Source organism: Aptenodytes patagonicus, chromosome 4, assembly GCF_965638725.1.
Source record: "Aptenodytes patagonicus chromosome 4, bAptPat1.pri.cur, whole genome shotgun sequence".
NCBI classification, from domain to species: domain Eukaryota; kingdom Metazoa; phylum Chordata; class Aves; order Sphenisciformes; family Spheniscidae; genus Aptenodytes; species Aptenodytes patagonicus.
The window spans coordinates 76,583,330-76,601,252 of record NC_134952.1 but is presented as its reverse complement, the minus strand read 5'-3'; the positions used below and the strand labels follow the sequence as shown (position 1 = coordinate 76,601,252).

The 17,923-nt window shown below is 40.5% G+C and overlaps 1 long non-coding RNA gene across 1 annotated transcript; it reads right to left on the bottom strand.

Moving 5' to 3' along the window:
* Positions 1–1,254: 1,254 nt before the first annotated feature.
* Positions 1,255–17,772, bottom strand: LOC143160127 (uncharacterized). The gene is made up of 3 exons (XR_012995332.1): positions 17,705–17,772; positions 15,747–15,814; positions 1,255–2,136 (listed from the first exon to the last, which is right to left on the bottom strand). It is a non-coding gene; the product is annotated as an uncharacterized LOC143160127 (long non-coding RNA).
* Positions 17,773–17,923: the final 151 nt, after the last annotated feature.

Here is a 17,923-nt window from a genome sequence, read left to right as displayed (position 1 = left end):
TTCTGTTAAGGGCAAAAGCCATTTAAGCAGCTTATGCAGAAGTTTATTGCCTCTCTTCCATCCCAAAGTCCACATCATTATTGAGGGGGGAAAATGGTAAATACACAACTAAGTGTGTATGTGTCATAGTAGTAACTTAATGATTTTAAATAGGCATACATGACCATTCATACAATTAGATGCCTTTTCTTTAGTGTGTTGTCATAATCTGTAGAACTACATCATTCACACATAATGGGAAACTGAGATAGAGTTAAGGCATAACTTAGTCTGCTGATAATAGACCTCTTCATTGGACAAAATGTGTCAGGGTTCAAAGTCACCAAAAGTCAGTCTGTCCTTCTGAGTGTTTTGGGGTTTTTTTGGAGGGAGGTGTGTGAAAACTGCACACATGCAGCTCCTGTTCTTTGGCAAGTATTCATAGTGAGGAGTAAATTGCTGAAGTCCTCTGTGGCAAAGTCCATGTTTTTCAGTTTTTGCCCTTTCTTTTTCTAGTTTTCTATTTTTGATGAGGAAAGGGGAGGAAGCTGCAGAATACAGCCAGATTATACTTATCAGGTAGCAGCAATTACATCAGCAACTCATCAGTAGCCTTTGCCACTTTCTAATAAATAATACTTACAAACTTATTATGCAGCCAGCATTTTCGTCGATTTGTTTAGTTAATAAGGTGAATTTTGCCACGTCACTTCTGTTATTAACACTCACATTTGCTGATACGTGGTATTGTCACCAGGGTCTACAAAATCTTCTTTTCATTGGCTGAAGAAATTCCTCTAATGGAACAGAATACTTTCTCCTTGCTTAGAAAGACAGCATAGCCATTGTGTTAAAATTTGTAAACTGGGGCCTTTATCACAAAGAAGCTAGGCAACATTTTTCTTTTGAATTTCTGATTAATGAATCCTCTTTCTCTAATTTTGCAGGTACTCTGAGTATGGAAGGGATGGTTAGGAGACTGAGCAAAGCCATTGCTACAGATAGTGAACAAGTGCATCTCATTACCAATGACGTCGCTGTGGAGATACAAAAGAGGAACACCAAATTCTAAGACTTGCTGCAGGTACAACAGGAACAAGGGATAAGAAACTCTGACAACTTGATGGCATGAGAAAAAATGAGGAAAGAAGGCGCTTGTTAGAAGGGTAATGAATAGTTTCCAGCACCTAAAGTTTATGTGCAGATACAGATTCTACAAAGACTAATGACGAGGTCCCTGAGCAATAGCCTGTATAGTATAGCACTGAACACATAAAAATTATGATAGTGCATTTATATACTTTATTTTCACAGATTTCCCTTTAGCTTTAGTTTGCACTTGGTATGCCAAACTGTACTAGATAGTTAAAAAACATTTTTTTGTTAGCTGACAGAAGGTTTGATAGCATTGTTCTTAAACATTTCCTTTTCTATGTTTCTAATATTAATAAAGTTGTTTGTTTATTTAGACACTGGTTGTTCACTTAGTCATAAAGAAATGGCTGTTATGCCAGAATGTTTTAAAGAAGGGTAAAGCAACCAATCTGTAAGATCAGATACAACAGCATCCCATGCTCAAGAAAAGTACACATGAAGATTTATGTTTAATTTGACATATAATTAAAAAAAGCAATCAACCCTTATCTCATGCAATCCATACAATTAATCTGGCACTATACAACTGTACAAATTTATAGTCGCCTAACCTAAAGCTTGTTAAAGAATAAGCACCACAGGCCTCTATAAAGCTTCATAACATACTTGCGTGGCATGTTCCAGAGCATTTTTCTAGCCAAAAAACCACCCTATATATTAGCAATAAATTACTCCCTAAAATGGCCTCATCTGAATAAGTATAGTCTTTCTAATTTTAGTCTTCCTGATTTCTTGTGAAAGGTATGGATGCTTCCCAGAAGTGTAAGTCAGCTCAAAACAACTAATAGCAAAAGTTTACAGGATCCAAACCTTGTCAGAATCCTCACTTTCAGTTTCTCAAGTAATGGTGCAAAATGAAGGATGTCACAAACTTGCTTAAACTGTTTGCAGTACGAAAGGGAATGTTGTCTTGCCTTCCAAATGCATGTTCTACTTCAGCAGAGGCTAAGAACATCATAGCTGATTTTTCTGTGCAGGCCTCACATTGTCTGGGACTTGCTTCTGAAATAATGTCAGGAGAAGGTAAATGAGATTTACCCAAGTATGTTAGCAACTTCTAACCCATTACAAGCAATGCCACTGGTTCTGAATAAGGTTCCAGTTTGTCTAGTGTCTTGTCAGTGCCTGCCACTGTTAGGTAGTGTTTTTGACATAGGTGTGACCAAATTCCTCAAGACATTCAGAATCAGAGTTATATTTCTTCTGGTTAATACAAGCGTTAAATCTTTCGGGAGGACAAATTATGGGCCCAAATTTTTTTGTGGAGGAGTACTCCCTATGCTAGATTATGAAGGCAAGCCTTACGTGAGAAGAGACAGTCATATCCTTTTGGTAATAATCAATATCCTGTGATGAGAGGAATGTAATTATTTTGCATATAGTAAATACATTAAATATTTAATGATTTGAAGGACAACTGGAAAGAAGAGGAATGTAATTTTTGTGTTATAGTTATGTTTTCTTGACCATAACATCAGTCTGAGAGTATCTGAAGCTAGATTCAGAGTTTCTACTTCATGTAAAAAAGCAGCTGTAAACCTGTTAAGCCGGCAGGTTTAATTGTTACTGAAGTACTCTAGAACAGGTGAACCTGATCCTTTATATTTTACAAGGAACATTTTCATGAAGGGTAGTATTAACTAGTTCTCTCATTCCAATTCATCTTTTATTTATATATTATAAGGATGTGGACCTTTATTCTCTACTGCCAGAAAAAGAGAAAGCACCAAACGAAACAAAATGCTGTGTAAGCAAAACACTCCAGTGCATGTGTTTTACATCCCTCTCCTTGGAAGAGACAGATATAAAGACCACCAAACATATGGTAGATGATGGTAACATGACTCAGTCAGGGGTCAGGTGCAGCTACACTAAGGTGACAGAGCTGCTCAGTCACATGGTTGCTACTATATCATATGAGCAGGATCATGCCTGCCAAGCTAGCCTCCGCTAACAAGGAGAGGGAGGTTGAGTGGGAAGGGACTGAAGTCTTTTAAAGCTCGCCTTCCTGTTAAATACACACTTCCTCAACACATTCCTGGCAAATTTTTAGATACTGTAGCAACAAGTGAGTTAGACTAGAATACCTTGCAAATCTTTAGTTATTAAAACCTTTTGAAAGTAAGTGTATAATGCTAACAAATCAAAATAGGAGCCCTTGACCTGTGTTTTGCACTCGCCTAGCAGGGGTGTGTATGACTAAATAAAACACAAGACACTGGAAAAGCAGGCTTGGCGTGTACGTATCCACAATTTATCTCTTTGCACCCCTATCTCCTCCTTTTCATTTTGAATAATGACCAGGGCTAGGCTGAATCTAAACGGGAAATCCACGTTCCAAAGAAGCTAATACAATATTATAATTTAAAGATCAGTTTGTTAGAATTGGAAGCTGGAGAGGCATTAGACAGAAACAGCCTGGAGAGAGTCGGAGAGAGAGGTTGTCTCTAACACAAGTAAGGATTTGGGAACTTTCCTGTTAACATCTATGTTCAGTGCAGTCTCGCAGAAGTAGTCTTTAGAGACTAAACTTTTCCTCCAAAGGTAACAGCAACCATGTACTTCCAGTAATTTGTGCTGAATAGGGATTCAGCTATGCAGACAGCACAAGGTGTGCATGAGAGTTCAGACACAGCATAAAGCTTGTGCAGGACTATTTCCCATTGAAAATCAGGGTAACCTGTTTTCTCTGTTCCAGTGCTGTTAGTGGCTGCAAAGAGGTGAAAAATAACGCAAAAATTTCTACATTGCACATGAGTGTATCTCCAGTGGTGCAGACATACTGCCAGTCCAACATCTTTTTTACAGCGGGGTGTTACAGCCTCTTTTGCCTTGAGTAAATTAATTTTTGTTTAGACCATAAAGGTACAAAATCATGCATGCCAGTGTTATGAAAGAGACATTCGTGCTGTCTGGAGATCATGTTTGGAGAACCATTATACTACAGTAGGCTCACTCCACACAAGTATTTGTCAGGGAGATTTCAAACAAACCTCTACTCTTTATTTGTGCCTATAATAAAGTAATTAAAAATCAATTAATATGCAGAAAAAATGAAGCAATATAAGGCTGTGGTTCTGCATTAAGTAATATAAAATCTGTGCATGCCGGATTTCCTGGCAGTAAAACTTTGATCTGTATTGGCGTGAACACACGACTGCATTTTTATTGAATCAGCCAGAGCATATGTTACAGTGTTTATTCAGATTTTATGCCAGCTTTCTGTCAGTTGAGGAGGATAAATTATGCCTGATCCAGCATAAAGTTAGAGTGGTACAAACAGACAATATCTCATCTGATAGGAACTCTCCTGGGGACAAAATTATTTCTTCAAGCTATTTACTGTCTCACAGAATGATAGCCTACCACCCTAACATGCTGTAAACTCTACGTAGTCCTTAGACAAATCTTTTTCAAGTCTGAGCATGTCTTTATCTGATTAGCTGTAAATAGACTGACAATTTTTTCCTCAGAGGGAAAGAAGGGGAGAGTCACAAATTCAAATTATATTTTACACCTTAGGCAAATACAGAAATGTTTCAGAATATGATTTGTATAGAAATCTCAAGTGTACTCATGTATAAATATAAATAATGAGATGGGAAAAACTGAGTCATAATGATAATTAGGAACACAATTCTTGAAATTATGGGGTTAGGTTTGGGCCCATATTATGAAAGAAAAAGGATTTGATTTTGTGCTTCCCACCATGTTTCTTCTTTTAAATATGCAGCTGCTGTATCATATTATGGATCCTTGGCATTTCATTCTGAAGATGAATTGTCATGACACTAGTTACTGGAGGTGAAGATAGTAAACGAACATTACAGCGTGAACCAGATGATTTTTGAGATTTCCTAAGCTGAAGGGCTGAATCCGTCAATAGGTGTATGCAGGTTTTACTAACTTTGATATAAAATTGGCTAAGGTTATTTAAGATTTTGTTGGGATTTTGTTAATTGTCATTTAAATTGCATTAGAATTTATGAATTTACTTTTGTGACTGCAGTGTTGTCTTTGGCCAGGGATTGTAACTGCCTGCAATTCAACATTCAATGACACTACTGCTTAACATTGTTCAGGCAACCCTGGCTACTCATTTCTGCACCTGCACTGCAGTCTTTACTAGGCTAACACAGCAATTTTTTTGGGTGCATAGTGGACTAGCCCATGGAACTGATTTAACTGAAGAATAGCAGGGATTATGAAAGCTGGCACTAACACTGAATTTTTTTTTTCCTCCAAACCTCATAGTGTATGAAAACAAACGGAGCTGGGAACTTACAGCAGACCTGGCAAAAGGGTATGGCGGTGTGGGATAAACTGAAAGAAGGATTATTCCCGAGAAACTCAAGGTAAGAGCATATATGTACCTCCATTCCAGGGAATATGTTAAAGCAGAAGAGGGTATCCTGAAGTAGCTGCAGTCATATGAATACAGAAATACTTTTGAAAAGTACAGCATGTACTAGGGGCTGTAAGTCAGCTTTGGTCTGGTATGACTACATCTATACCAATTGTGCTGGTATAACAGTGTTAATAAAAATGTTCCCCTAAATGACAGAGTTATGTTAATAAAACTTTTACAAGTACAAGACCCCTAAAAATCGGAATCATCAATAAATAGCATACCTATCTAATGTAAACATTGCACCCCCCAAATTCAGCAAGAATTCCTATTATGCGGATCTTAGTTAAGAGTTTGTAGAGCTGTAATTCTACTAAGCTAGCACTTTGGGAGAATGCAGAAGTTCCTTTTTAGAAGTTGAAGAGCCATTCCATTTCTCTTGATGTATTTTGATGAACTTTCCAAAATCATTCTCGGCACAGCTGAAGCATCTTCAGCATTCTTCTACTACTATTTCTTCTACCACCACCCTCTCTTAAAAGCTTATGTTTGTTCTCAGAATGGGGCCCGATTGTACTGAGAGATTGGTATTTTTAATACAGTTTCCTGTGGAGGAATAACCTAGACTCTTGGCAGCATACCACTATTCAATTCATACAAAGCACTCACACATTTACTGTAGACACAGGCTTGGGCTCATGACCATTCCAATGTAATCTGTACTAGCAGTGCTATTTTAACTGCAATCACATTACATTATATGCAAGTACTAAATGTATACAAGAAGAGAAGAGAACTGAAAACATGCTTTGGGGTTGAATTTTGCAAAAAGTGATGCTTCATAAAAACTCATCAATAGAAAACACTTCCAAGAGAAAGTTGATTAAATACACTAAGTTAAGCTCTGATGATACACAGCAGTTTGCTACATATGTAGATAATTAATCCAAAATGTGATTTGTGTATTTGACTTCCACCTGCAAGAGAAACAACAGCCATCCTATGTGTGATTACAGGGCACTTGGGACTGAATGGGTCCAGCCACTGAGCAGCAAATGTTATAGAGGCATTCTCTTAGATAGGCTGTTTTGGATGCTCAGAGACTCAGGGGTGACCACAAATCCTAAAGCAAAGACACTACTGAAGACTATTGAGTATGGTCGGCCCAGATACTACAAGGAGGGTCTGATCTCCTTGAATGATAGGGCCTGTTCATTTGTGGTAAACCAGGTGGGAACGAGAGTGATGTGAAAAAAACATGTATGTGATTTCTCCTGATGCAATTTCTTATAAAATAATGGCAAATTTGTGTAATACCTTTAACTATTAAAATCATCATTCATTTCATCTTATACTGTTACTTCATTATAATACTCATGTAACTGTACCTACATAGGAAATTTTTTTTGTATTCCCCCAACTGCCATGCACACAGCTTCCACACTTGTCTAAACATCCTGCTTTTGTTTGCCACTCTGAAGTCACAATGGTTGGATTAAACGTTAAAATGCTAGTTTACAGCCAGGTTTACTATCTCTATGTACGCACACCCTAGGAGTCAGCATTTTGCCCTAGCTCTCCTTTGTGCTTCCCACAAGTGCTGTGCTGAGGTCCTAAGTCTTCTTGCTCTATGGAAGAGGCAAAAGTACAGGAAAGACTAGAATTCAAACTTTTTGAGGGAACTTGTGAATTGAGCTGGGTCACAGGCAGGCTTCATGCAACATCACATTAGAGCAAAAGACGTGAAGATATCCAAAAAGGAAGAGAACTGATACGTGCTGGGCTTTTAACAGAATTCAAACTAAATAGGCTATTTTTAAAAGACATTGACAACTTACTCTTCCATTTTAGACATGGACAATGTTGAAGAGAATAGTTAGTGTGGTGTGACTGAGGAATGCTTGTACAACCATGTCTCCAAGGGATCTTTGGTACACAGAAACTTGATCCCTCAGGTATGGACGTAGTCCTGTGTTTCTCCTCCTTCCTGCTTACCTTCCTCCCAATGTCCCTATTGCTGGCCAGTCTTCTGTCAAAGAAATACTCTCGCTCTAAGCTGCACTGTAGAAGAGTTTGTTAAGAACCGTTGCTCTTACCATTGTAAGATATTGGTGTAAATATGATGTTATGTACACATAGTATTTATTTTCATTTCTGTAATTTGGTGCTCTTAACGTGTCATGTGGATAGGTTTTGTGATGTGGATTAGCTTTTGTGAATGCTGCTTACCCCTATTTAAGTTACTATCATCCTTACATGCTCCAAATGACAGGTTCTTTCCCAGTAGTAAGCCAGGAAGCCACAAACTTTTTTCCCTCTTTCATTCAAAGTTCCCTCTTCAGGCCTCTAGGTGACTGCCCGTTCTTAACACGTGCTTAAAATGATGGTGGCTTCAAATGGTGACCTGTAAGAGCCAGCTCATTTGCAGGTAGTTTCTGCAGTGAACTAGCCACTGTTCCTTATGCTCCCATGCCAATCATATCAGCCTCCAGAGAACATGCCCTATCATCAAAACGTGTATGAGTAAGAACATTTTGATCACACAAGAAATAATTCATCATTATACAGTAATGTCTATAAAACCTTACCAATGTATTTTTTTAATCAGTAAAAACCTAATTAACCTTTTTTAGATAGAAATCTTTTTTAAAAAAAACTTTTACATTGCACTAGTAAGGCAAAATGCACAGAAACATTTTACACAACACAATTTATAATTATATACAATTATTATAATTGTTATGCTGTAAACTCCCAGTGTGCTTAAATCTCATTGCACAGCAATGATAATGGCACACCTAACTTAGGATTTGCCCACAGATGATAGAAAAAGAAATTCCCCCAAACAAAAAATACTTGGAAAGGCTCTAATGCAAGGCAAAACCACTTTCTGATTTCCTGAGTAGGTCTCTAAAGCCTTACAGAAGATGAGTATAGTAATGTTCTTATCAATAAGGATTTTTTTTTTTTTTGGCAACATAAATCAAGGTCTTATACCTATCCCAAGGCTTTAACCCTCTAAATGATTCTTGAATTACACTTAGTTATGGCCTTGTTTTCCCCATGTCAAGGCTTCACATGGGCTCTGTACTGTTATAAGCAATATTAAGAAAGAGTGAGAATATGCCCTATGCCACAAACACACCCCCATTTCCCTCACTGCTCTGATGCAACTACTAACAGTATCCCAGCTATGGACATTTCCTTAATTTCCAAAACATATGAAATAAGAGGTGGGAAAAGACATACGATCTCCACAATCTGGGAAGAGACTCAAAAAACAAAATCAACACCTTCTTTGCTACTATAAAAACTGAAAATTGAACAGTAACTCTTCACCTTTCAGGTTTTGCTTCTAGGCTCTGAGCTCCTCAAAACCACCTGTATTATCTAGTGCTTACACAGCAAACTTAAGTGGGGAATTAAAATTTTTAAAAAAAAGGAAAGTTTTTGGTGACCTTATGAAATACTTTAAGAAAGGAGAAGGTCGAGAGAGAAAGAAAGAAGAGCTTGGGGAAATGGATAAGTGATAAAAGGATAGGCTGAGGGTTTGCTTTGACTGCTGTTTGGGATTAATCCTGAGCATTACCCAGTTTAAACCACGTTGCCTTTTGCACTTAGAGTCTCATCAGTCATGCACATGGTGCTCCTTGGTCACAGAATCACAGAATAATTTAGTTTGAAGGAATCCTGGAGGTCACTTGGTCCAGCCTCGGTTCAGAGCAGGGCCATTTGAGATCAGGTTGATCAGGGCCTTGTCCTGCTGAGTTCTGAATATCTCCAAGGACGGAGAGTCAGTAGACCCCCTTGGACAATCTGTGCCAGTGTTTGACTACCCTCGTTACGAATTGTTTTTTTCACAGTATCTGTTCTATCTGTCCTACAATCTGTCTATCCTACTATCTGATCCATGACCAGGACAATTTTAGGAAGTATTTTTGTCTCTTCTTCCAGTCTTGGACTCTGATGTTAGAGGAGCACAAAGGGCAGGAAATCGTGAGTCAGGACATCATAGAGTTAGTTTGGGAAGCCTTCTGGTTCTTACAGCCAGAGAGGATTTTGTGCAGTGCTTTGGACATGGTCATAGAATAGAATTATAGACTCATAGAATCATTTTGGTTGGAAAAGACCTTTAAGATCATCGAGTCCAACCATTAACCTAGCAGTGCCAAGTCCACCACTAAACCATGTCCCTAAGCACCACATCTACACATCTGTCAAATACCTCCAGGGATGGTGACTCAACCACCTCCCTGGGCAGCCTGTTCCAATGCTTGACAACCCTTTCGGTGAAGAAATTTTTCCTAATATCCAACCTAAACCTCCCCTGGCACAACTTGAGGCCATTTCCTCTTGTCCTATCGCTTGTTACTTGGGAGAAGAGACCGACACCCACCTCGCTACAACCTCCTTTCAGGTAGTTGTAGAGAGCGATGAGGTCTCCCCTCAGCCTCCTTTTCTCCAGGCTAAACAACCCCAGTTCCCTCAGCCGCTCCTCATCAGACTTGTTCTCCAGACCCCTCACTAGCCTCGTTGCCCTTCTCTGGACACGCTCCAGCACCTCAACGTCCTTCTTGTAGTGAGGGGCCCAAAACTGAACACAGTATTCGAGGTGCGGCCTCACCAGTGCCGAGTACAGGGGCACGATCACTTCCCTGCTCCTGCTGGCCACACTATTTCTGATACAGGCCAGGATGCCATTGGCCTTCTTGGCCACCTGGGCACACTGCCGGCTCATGTTCAGCCGGCTGTCGACCAGCACCCCCAGGTCCTTTTCTGCCGGGCAGCTTTCCAGCCACTCTTCCCCAAGCCTGTAGCGTTGCATGGGGTTGTTGTGACCCAAGTGCAGGACCCGGCACTTGGCCTTGTTGAACCTCATACAGTTGGCCTTGGCCCACCGATCCAGCCTGTCCAGGTCCCTCTGCAGAGCCTTTCTACCCTCGAGCAGATCAACACTCCCACCCAACTTGGTGTCGTCTGCAAACTTACTGAGGGTGCACTCGATCCCCTCGTCCAGATCATTGATAAAGATATTAAACAGAACTGGCCCCGGTACTGAGCCGTGGGCAACACCGCTTGTGACCGGCCGCCAACTGGATGTAACTCCATTCACCACAACTCTTTGGGCCCGGCCATCCAGCCAGTTTTTTACCCAGCAAAGAGTTTGCCCGTCCAAGCCGTGAGCAGCCAGTTTCTCCAGGAGAATGCTGTGGGAAATGGTGTCAAAGGCTTTACTAAAGTCTAGGTAGACAACATCCACAGCCGTTCCCTCATCTACTACGTGGGTCACCTTGTCATAGAAGGAGATCAGGTTAGTCAGGCAGGACCTGCCTTTCATAAACCCCTGCTGGCTGGGCCTGATCACCCGGTTGTCCTGTACGTGCCACATGATGTCACTCAAGATGATCTGCTCCATAACCTTCCCTGGCACCGAGGGCAGACTGACAGGCCTGTAGTTCCCCAGATCCTCCTTCCGGCCCTTCTTGTAGATGGGCGTCACATTTGCTAACCTCCAGTCAACTGGGACCTCCCCCATTAGCCAGGACTGCTGATAAATGATTGAAAGTGGCTTGGTGAGCACTTCTGCCAGCTCCCTCAGTACCCTTAAGTGGATCCCATCCGGCCCCATAGACCTGTGTGTGTCTAAGTGGTGTAGCAGGTCGCTAACCATTTCCCTTGGATTATCGGGGTTTCATACTGCTCCCCGTCCCTGTCTCCCAGCTCAGGGGGTTGGGTAGCCCGAGGACAACTGGTCTTACTATTAAAGACTGGGGCAAAGAAGGCATTAAGTACCTCAGCCTTTTCCTCATCCTTTGTCACTGTGTTTCCCCCTGCATCCAATAAAGGATGGAGATTCTCCTTAGCCCTCCTTTTGTTGCTAATGTATTTATAGAAATACTTAGTTTCTATAAATAAGAACTCTATAATAGAGTCTCAGTATAGCTCCCACTGAAGAACTGAGCTGAGGAGTATCTTTTGCTACAGTTAGTCAGGAAGGTCAAGGTTTGCATGTGTACTTCAGTGGAACACAAATTTGGTATGTTTTACTTTTGTTTTCCCTAAGGCTGGTGATTTGCAATCAGGTGCTAAGAACACTGCTGTTTCTCCGATCCCCGCTCTGCTCCCAGAAGGGCAGGCAAATTCCCTCACAAACACTGGGAAAGGATTACTGGTGCCTCAACTTATTGCAGTACATAAAGTCATGGACCGTAGCCCTGGAACTGGCCAATGCACATGCAGGTATGTAGTGCCAAGACGGACACAGTATAGGCATTGTTCTGTGTACACTTTTCCCAGCAGCAGCCTGTTTTAAGGCATTCCCAGGACCCACCTCAACTGCCAGCTGCTTGTTCCTGACACCCTTTCAGCTGTGCCAACACAGCTGTTTATGTGTATGTTTGGGAACTGAATCATGAGACTAATTCAGGTTAAACTGCCTAACAATGCTTTTTTTGCAGAATTTTTCTTTAATACCTGTTTAATTCCCTGGGCCTAATTCGCAGTGTGGCCTTACAGACCGTTGTGTTGATAAAAGTCATATGGCTATCAATCAGGAGAACAGGACAGGCAGGAAGGAAGGAAAAATTGTTGGAAGTACCTTAAGTCAATATTGCTGCCAAAGGCAATGTATCTTCAAACTTACAGCTTTGTGGTGTTGCTGCTGACAGCTGAGCTAAGCTATTGCTGTTGCTCAGAGTCCAGTGTCCGTCTTACAGTCAACCCCAGCAATGCTGACACATCCATAGGTATACTCCTATCAGTTTGCTCATCAACAGTGATAAGCTAAAGGTTAAATTAAAAGAACGTAGTTGCCAACTCTGCAGTATGGATACCTACTAACTTGAGGGCTAGTAATCTTGCAACATCTTCTGTCAATTCTCACGGTTTCCACAGTTCAGTAGAAAATAGTTTCCAGAGTGGCATTGAATGAGGTGCAGTTTTACCATACACTTAATCCAGAGTAACAACGGGCAGCCAGTGGAAAGAGCCGATTCTACTCTTCCCCCAAACTTGTGTGCCTCAAGTGCTGGCACCTCTTCTCTTGCACCAGATCAAATGGTCGTGCAATGCAAGAAAAGTCAGTTCCCTTTGAGAATCTGATGGATAACTAATAATATTTTTGGTGGGAACTCTGGCCTAAATTGAAGGGATTAGGAGAAGCAGAGGTAATGAGATAATTCTTCAGTGAGGATGTAGCTACAGAAATACTTAGAAAGGGATCCCTCATAACCTTGTGAAGTTTTTTAAAGGGAATTCCTTGCTCTTTACAAACCTGGTACTGCTGAATTTGCAAAGCAACACTCTTTGGAGTTGTGGAATAGAATCTGAATTAACAGTGTATTTACAATTGAAGTTCTCATTTAAATTTTTATGTTAATTTTAGTCTGCCACTGATGTCACACAAGTGTACAGCAGGAATCATTTTACTGAAATCACTGACACTGCTGTGTCTCTTGTGAAGTAATTTCTACCTGTGTAAAATACATATGAAATGTTACTAAATCAAGTCAGCATTTTATACCCACTTGACACTCGTATTGCAGCGATGTAAATTACTGCAATATGAGGCATCAGTGATTAAAACTACAGTAGAATAAAAGTCTTGTGTCAGAATCTGATCCCATGTAAGTGTTTTGTACTGTTGTTTTAATGGAACATTGCAAAATTGAAAAATCATTAGTAGTCCTGCCAGTGCTTTAGCATTTAAAAGGTCCTATTTTCCATTTCCCCATAGTCCCTTTATGCTACTCCATTAGTTTAAAAGGGCCATAAAGAGAGCACATTTAGCCACTTGGGAATATGTTCATTTTTGTGTTGCTCTTGCCTTTGGCATAGTAGATATGTTAGGTTGTGGCTGAGGAGAAAGGGTCATGGCTGGCCTGCCTCTCTGTTCCAGCTATTCTTGGTTGCTGGAACAGCTCCTAGGGGCCCCAGGCTGCCAATTGTACTAAAATTGCTGGTAGCCTTAAGACTATTCAAGGAGTAATTAGCTACCAAATGTGGGTAATTGTGACAGAGTCTAGCTAATACTGCTTATGTCTGAACAGACTAATTAAAGGCTCCACACATGAGAAGAAGAGAAAAAAGCCTCTTTTAAGGAAAAGAATTATTAAAAGAGGAAATTTGATCTATTATTAAAAAAAAAGTTCTGCTCCTTCTAGTAGGATCCTAGCAGGTTTTGATAATTAAACTTGGAAAACGAAGTACAACTAGAGTTTTAAAATTAAATACTTTCACTGTGGGACCCTTCATACTCTGCTTTTGATTTCATAAAAGCCATTTTATGTTTTTTACAAAAAGGTTGTTCAGTGCAAGAACATTTAAAAATTATTCTTGCCTATGAAAAATCAGGAGTTCTATTTCTGCTATCAGAGACATTTCTAATTTGAAGAAGCCCAGTTGGAGATATGTCATCATGGGTACATAAGTTCTGTTTCTCCCTCTGTACAAAATGCTATGGGGAGGAGAAATAATCTTCTGCTGGTCTGACAAGACTACAGTCCTCCACACATCAGTATAGCTGTGTTTGTCGTAATTTGTACCTGTGCTCCTCCCTTCTGCTGCTCCTACAATCAGTAGTTCCATTCCATCCCATTTATGTAATGTGTGTCTTCAGTGGTACTTAGATATTTGCTAATATGATCATAAAATCTCACATCTCAGCTAAATTTTCTATGCCTCTAGCTGTGCTGCAAGAAATAGCAGATTTCTTAACTGCAGGAGTCCCGTATATAGCTGATTATATCTACTTCTTGGTCTGAAGTAGATCAGTTAGGAGAGAATAATCAGAAAGAGGCCCTCGCAAGAGCAGCAGATTCAGAAGAAAACAGCTCCCTTTACTTCCTCCTGCCCAGCTAAAACAGATTATTTTAGAAGACACTTCCTTGTGTTCTAAGATGCTGCAGTATCACTAATACCCTCTCAGCTGTTCTTAGGGTGCCATAGCGCTTCCCAGCCACCAGCCAGCCACCTGGCCACCCTCAGCGGTCTCTGTTTCTTTCTCAGACTTAGACCTGTAAAATGTCTCTCAGATACGGCAAACAACTTGTAGTGTCCTGCCTTGTGCTTTAGCCATAGCCACTAAATTTGGGGTGTTCTCTGTCTGTCTTTCTCCTGCTATGCTGATGGATTGGCTGTAAGCCTAAATTTAAGATGTAGTACTCTGAAATACACAAATCATCTCTTTAAATACAGCAGAATTGCATCAGGCTTGGTAGCTATTTATGGCTGTAATCAGTGACCAAATGTGGAGTCCCAAGCTGTCCATTAATGACAATTTTGCTAAGAAGATAGGTAGAAAAGTTGTACTTATTTAGAAAGAAAGCCAGTTCCTCTTCTAACTGGAAAGGGGAGCAAGCCATGCTGTCTTGGTCTGTCCAGAGAGCAGAGAACTGTGAACTGACCCACATATGCAAACACTCTGCAAAGTTCAAATCTGATTGAATTCCAGACATTTTACAGCCAGGAATACAGGTATAACCTCATTATGGCAGCTGCAATTCCTTTTTTATAGACTGCTTCAAAGAGCAGCTGATATAACCTAGTCTCCCTGCTTGAGTATCTTCTTACTCTATGTTGTGAAAGTGGATTAGAAATAACATATTGCAACTGATGTTCACTCTCCAAAACAAAAGGAAACAAAGGTCTGTTATTGAATGCAGTCTTTAACTAGAACAGGCAGTTTATGATTGTCTTTTCAATACAAATCTGGTGATCAGCAGAGTTTGTGGCTAATACTTGCTCTTTTCTTCTGTATCCTCTCTATTGATTTGCACTTGGGAATTCATGTAAGTGAGGTGTTCTACGTTGATGTGAGAGCTCTCGTGGAAATGTGAGGACATGGTAGCTGATTCTCCTGCTCTTTGAACTGAGAATTTAGGTGACCTGACTGGCGACTCATAAAAAGACTCTTAGGTAAAGAGCAGCAGCGATACTGGTTTAGCAGGACAGTCCAATCTGAAGTAGTCTTCAGGTTGCTTTAATTGGTTTTAAGGCTGAGGATGAAAATCCTGTGCATGATGTATGTGGAAAGATGTCAGAAGGCCCGTGACACAGGATTTCAAGAAGTCTCCTTGTTTACAGTCTTTATAACAGTAATACATATTTTGTGCTCCTTGGTATTAACAATTGGAAGCATCTTAAAAATGTCATCAGTGCAGCCCAAAGGAGGGGAAAGAAGTAGAAATTGCTCTGCAGCCTCATCACTCTTTTGTACAATTCAGGAAAGAAGAACCCAAAAATAGGAATGGTGAAATGTCTGTACCTTTTCAAGAAGTCTGACAGATGGTGCTATGGCATGCATCTCTGCTACTTGACCTGGAGGCATTCTGGCTGAGACAGTGAAAATACAGTCATGTAAGCTTCATTTTAGAAATACCTGCCATTGTTCATCATTATTTACATAACTTTGCATAGATGGAAGTAGGGGCTTCTGTGTTAGTAGTACCTTGCAGTAGAAACTGCAGGCTTGATAAAGTAAATTAATGTGTGACACATGCAGCTTCCATCTGGATGCATGAAAAAAAGACCAGACTCTTAAAGTTTCATAAGACAAATCTGTGGTTTGGGTTGGGTTTTTTGTTTTGTTTTGTTTTTAATTGACAGTAATTAGCAGCTCACATGTAAGAAAGCTAAATCTTTTTTTCCCCCCTACATTCAGATGCAGAGCTGTGTTTCCCATACCTACAGTTGGTCATCATGTCATTAAGATGTGTTCTTTCTTTGTTTCTTTTTACACTAAAGGATTAGTGTCATGTTTCCTATCTTGCCCAATGAGCCTGACGACCCTTTTCTCTTCAAGTGACACAATTTCAAGTACTACAAATGCCTGACCGTTTACTCCAGCTCTCATCCAAGATCAAAATGTTAGCCTGATGACCAGAGCACACCTCAGAGAGATCTGTGTTTAACTGCATTTGGCCAAGGAAGGGATTAGGCCAAATTTCCCACCTCTGACCAAGGACTAATACCATTTTGTAAATCGCCGTGTTATCACCATGGTGTTCTCCCCTGCTAGATCACGTTAGCAGAGGACAATGATCTGTCCTGACTTCCTTCTGGAAATTCTGCATGGTGACACACAAGTAGATGGAACAGAGCACTTACAGCCCTGCACTGAGATTTCCCTCTTGACCCACTGTAGGCAAGTACTTCTTAAGACAGTGGCTTCAAGCAGCTTCCTGATCAGCTCACTAGTTGCTTTGGATTTCATGCATGAGGCATGCAGGCATCCATTGTGCCAGGAGTTTAAGCATGAAAATGGATCTCTGGATTCCATACTCACTCACACCTCATTAATATCTAACTTAAATGCTACCCAAGACCTCTGTACAAATTGTCACTGAGTTTGAGTGTTCTCTGAGCTGGCCAGCTGTAAGGTAGCTTATGGCTATGTGATGGCATGGTGTTGGTTTACAGCATAGTGCCCTGGCAAGGGAAGAGCAGAAACTTACAGCCAGAGATGGAGGAGAGGAGAGGACAGGATGGCTGCTATCCACAACTGTGCAAACTTAGATTGCCTTAAGCTGCTTGTTAAACCACAGTTACAGTCTTTAGGTAATTCTAGGGAGAAGCATTTTTCTATTCTTAGATTAAATAACATTGCCACTCCAGTTTATCTAAGTAGTGCTGCTACAGAATACTGCTATATTTAGAAATCACTGAACTCGTTAATGCAAGAACAATATATTATGAAAAAGATCACAGTACGCTTCTCCGTTCTATTAGTACTATGAGTTTTGTAATGTATGCTAGACCACTATATTCCTCTTTAATTACCCCACACATGAATGTACATCTTCCCTATGCAATTGTGGCATCCATTTTCATCAATCTTTGTCTCAAGTGTACGTATAAAGACTATTCCCCTGATTTTCAGAGTCACCATTAGCTCTGAGCTCATCCAGAGGCTCTGAATCATGGATAGGGAAAATGTGTACTGGTACATGAAATTAGTGTGCATATTGGTACATACCAGTGCATATTGGTACATGAAATTAATACCCTGCATTGTTCTTCCCACTCCTTTTGAAGGAATCCATTCCCTCATTAGGGTTGGATTGGATGTCTAATGAGGGTGGATTTGTGGCATGCAATCTGCACATTAGCAAGCAGTGCGAGACTCACATTTCCGAGTGAAAAGTACGCTGTGTAACACGGTTTCACATCTCACATCTCATTTTCATAAGTTTAAATGGAGAACCAATTCATAAAAAGACATACCTCATTATGAAGCAGTGAGGATCAAAGTCAGGCACGGATAGTTGGGACATAGTACAAGGAGTCTTAAAGCACTGAAGACTAGCAAAATAGGGGTAGGGTTACCTCTGGATCAGGACTTGTTTCGCTGAGCGTGCCTCTGAACTTAATTGGTCAGCTCTGGATACACATTTGCTAGTGGGGAGAGAAGTCTGTGGTTACCAACTTCTGGCTTTGGAATTT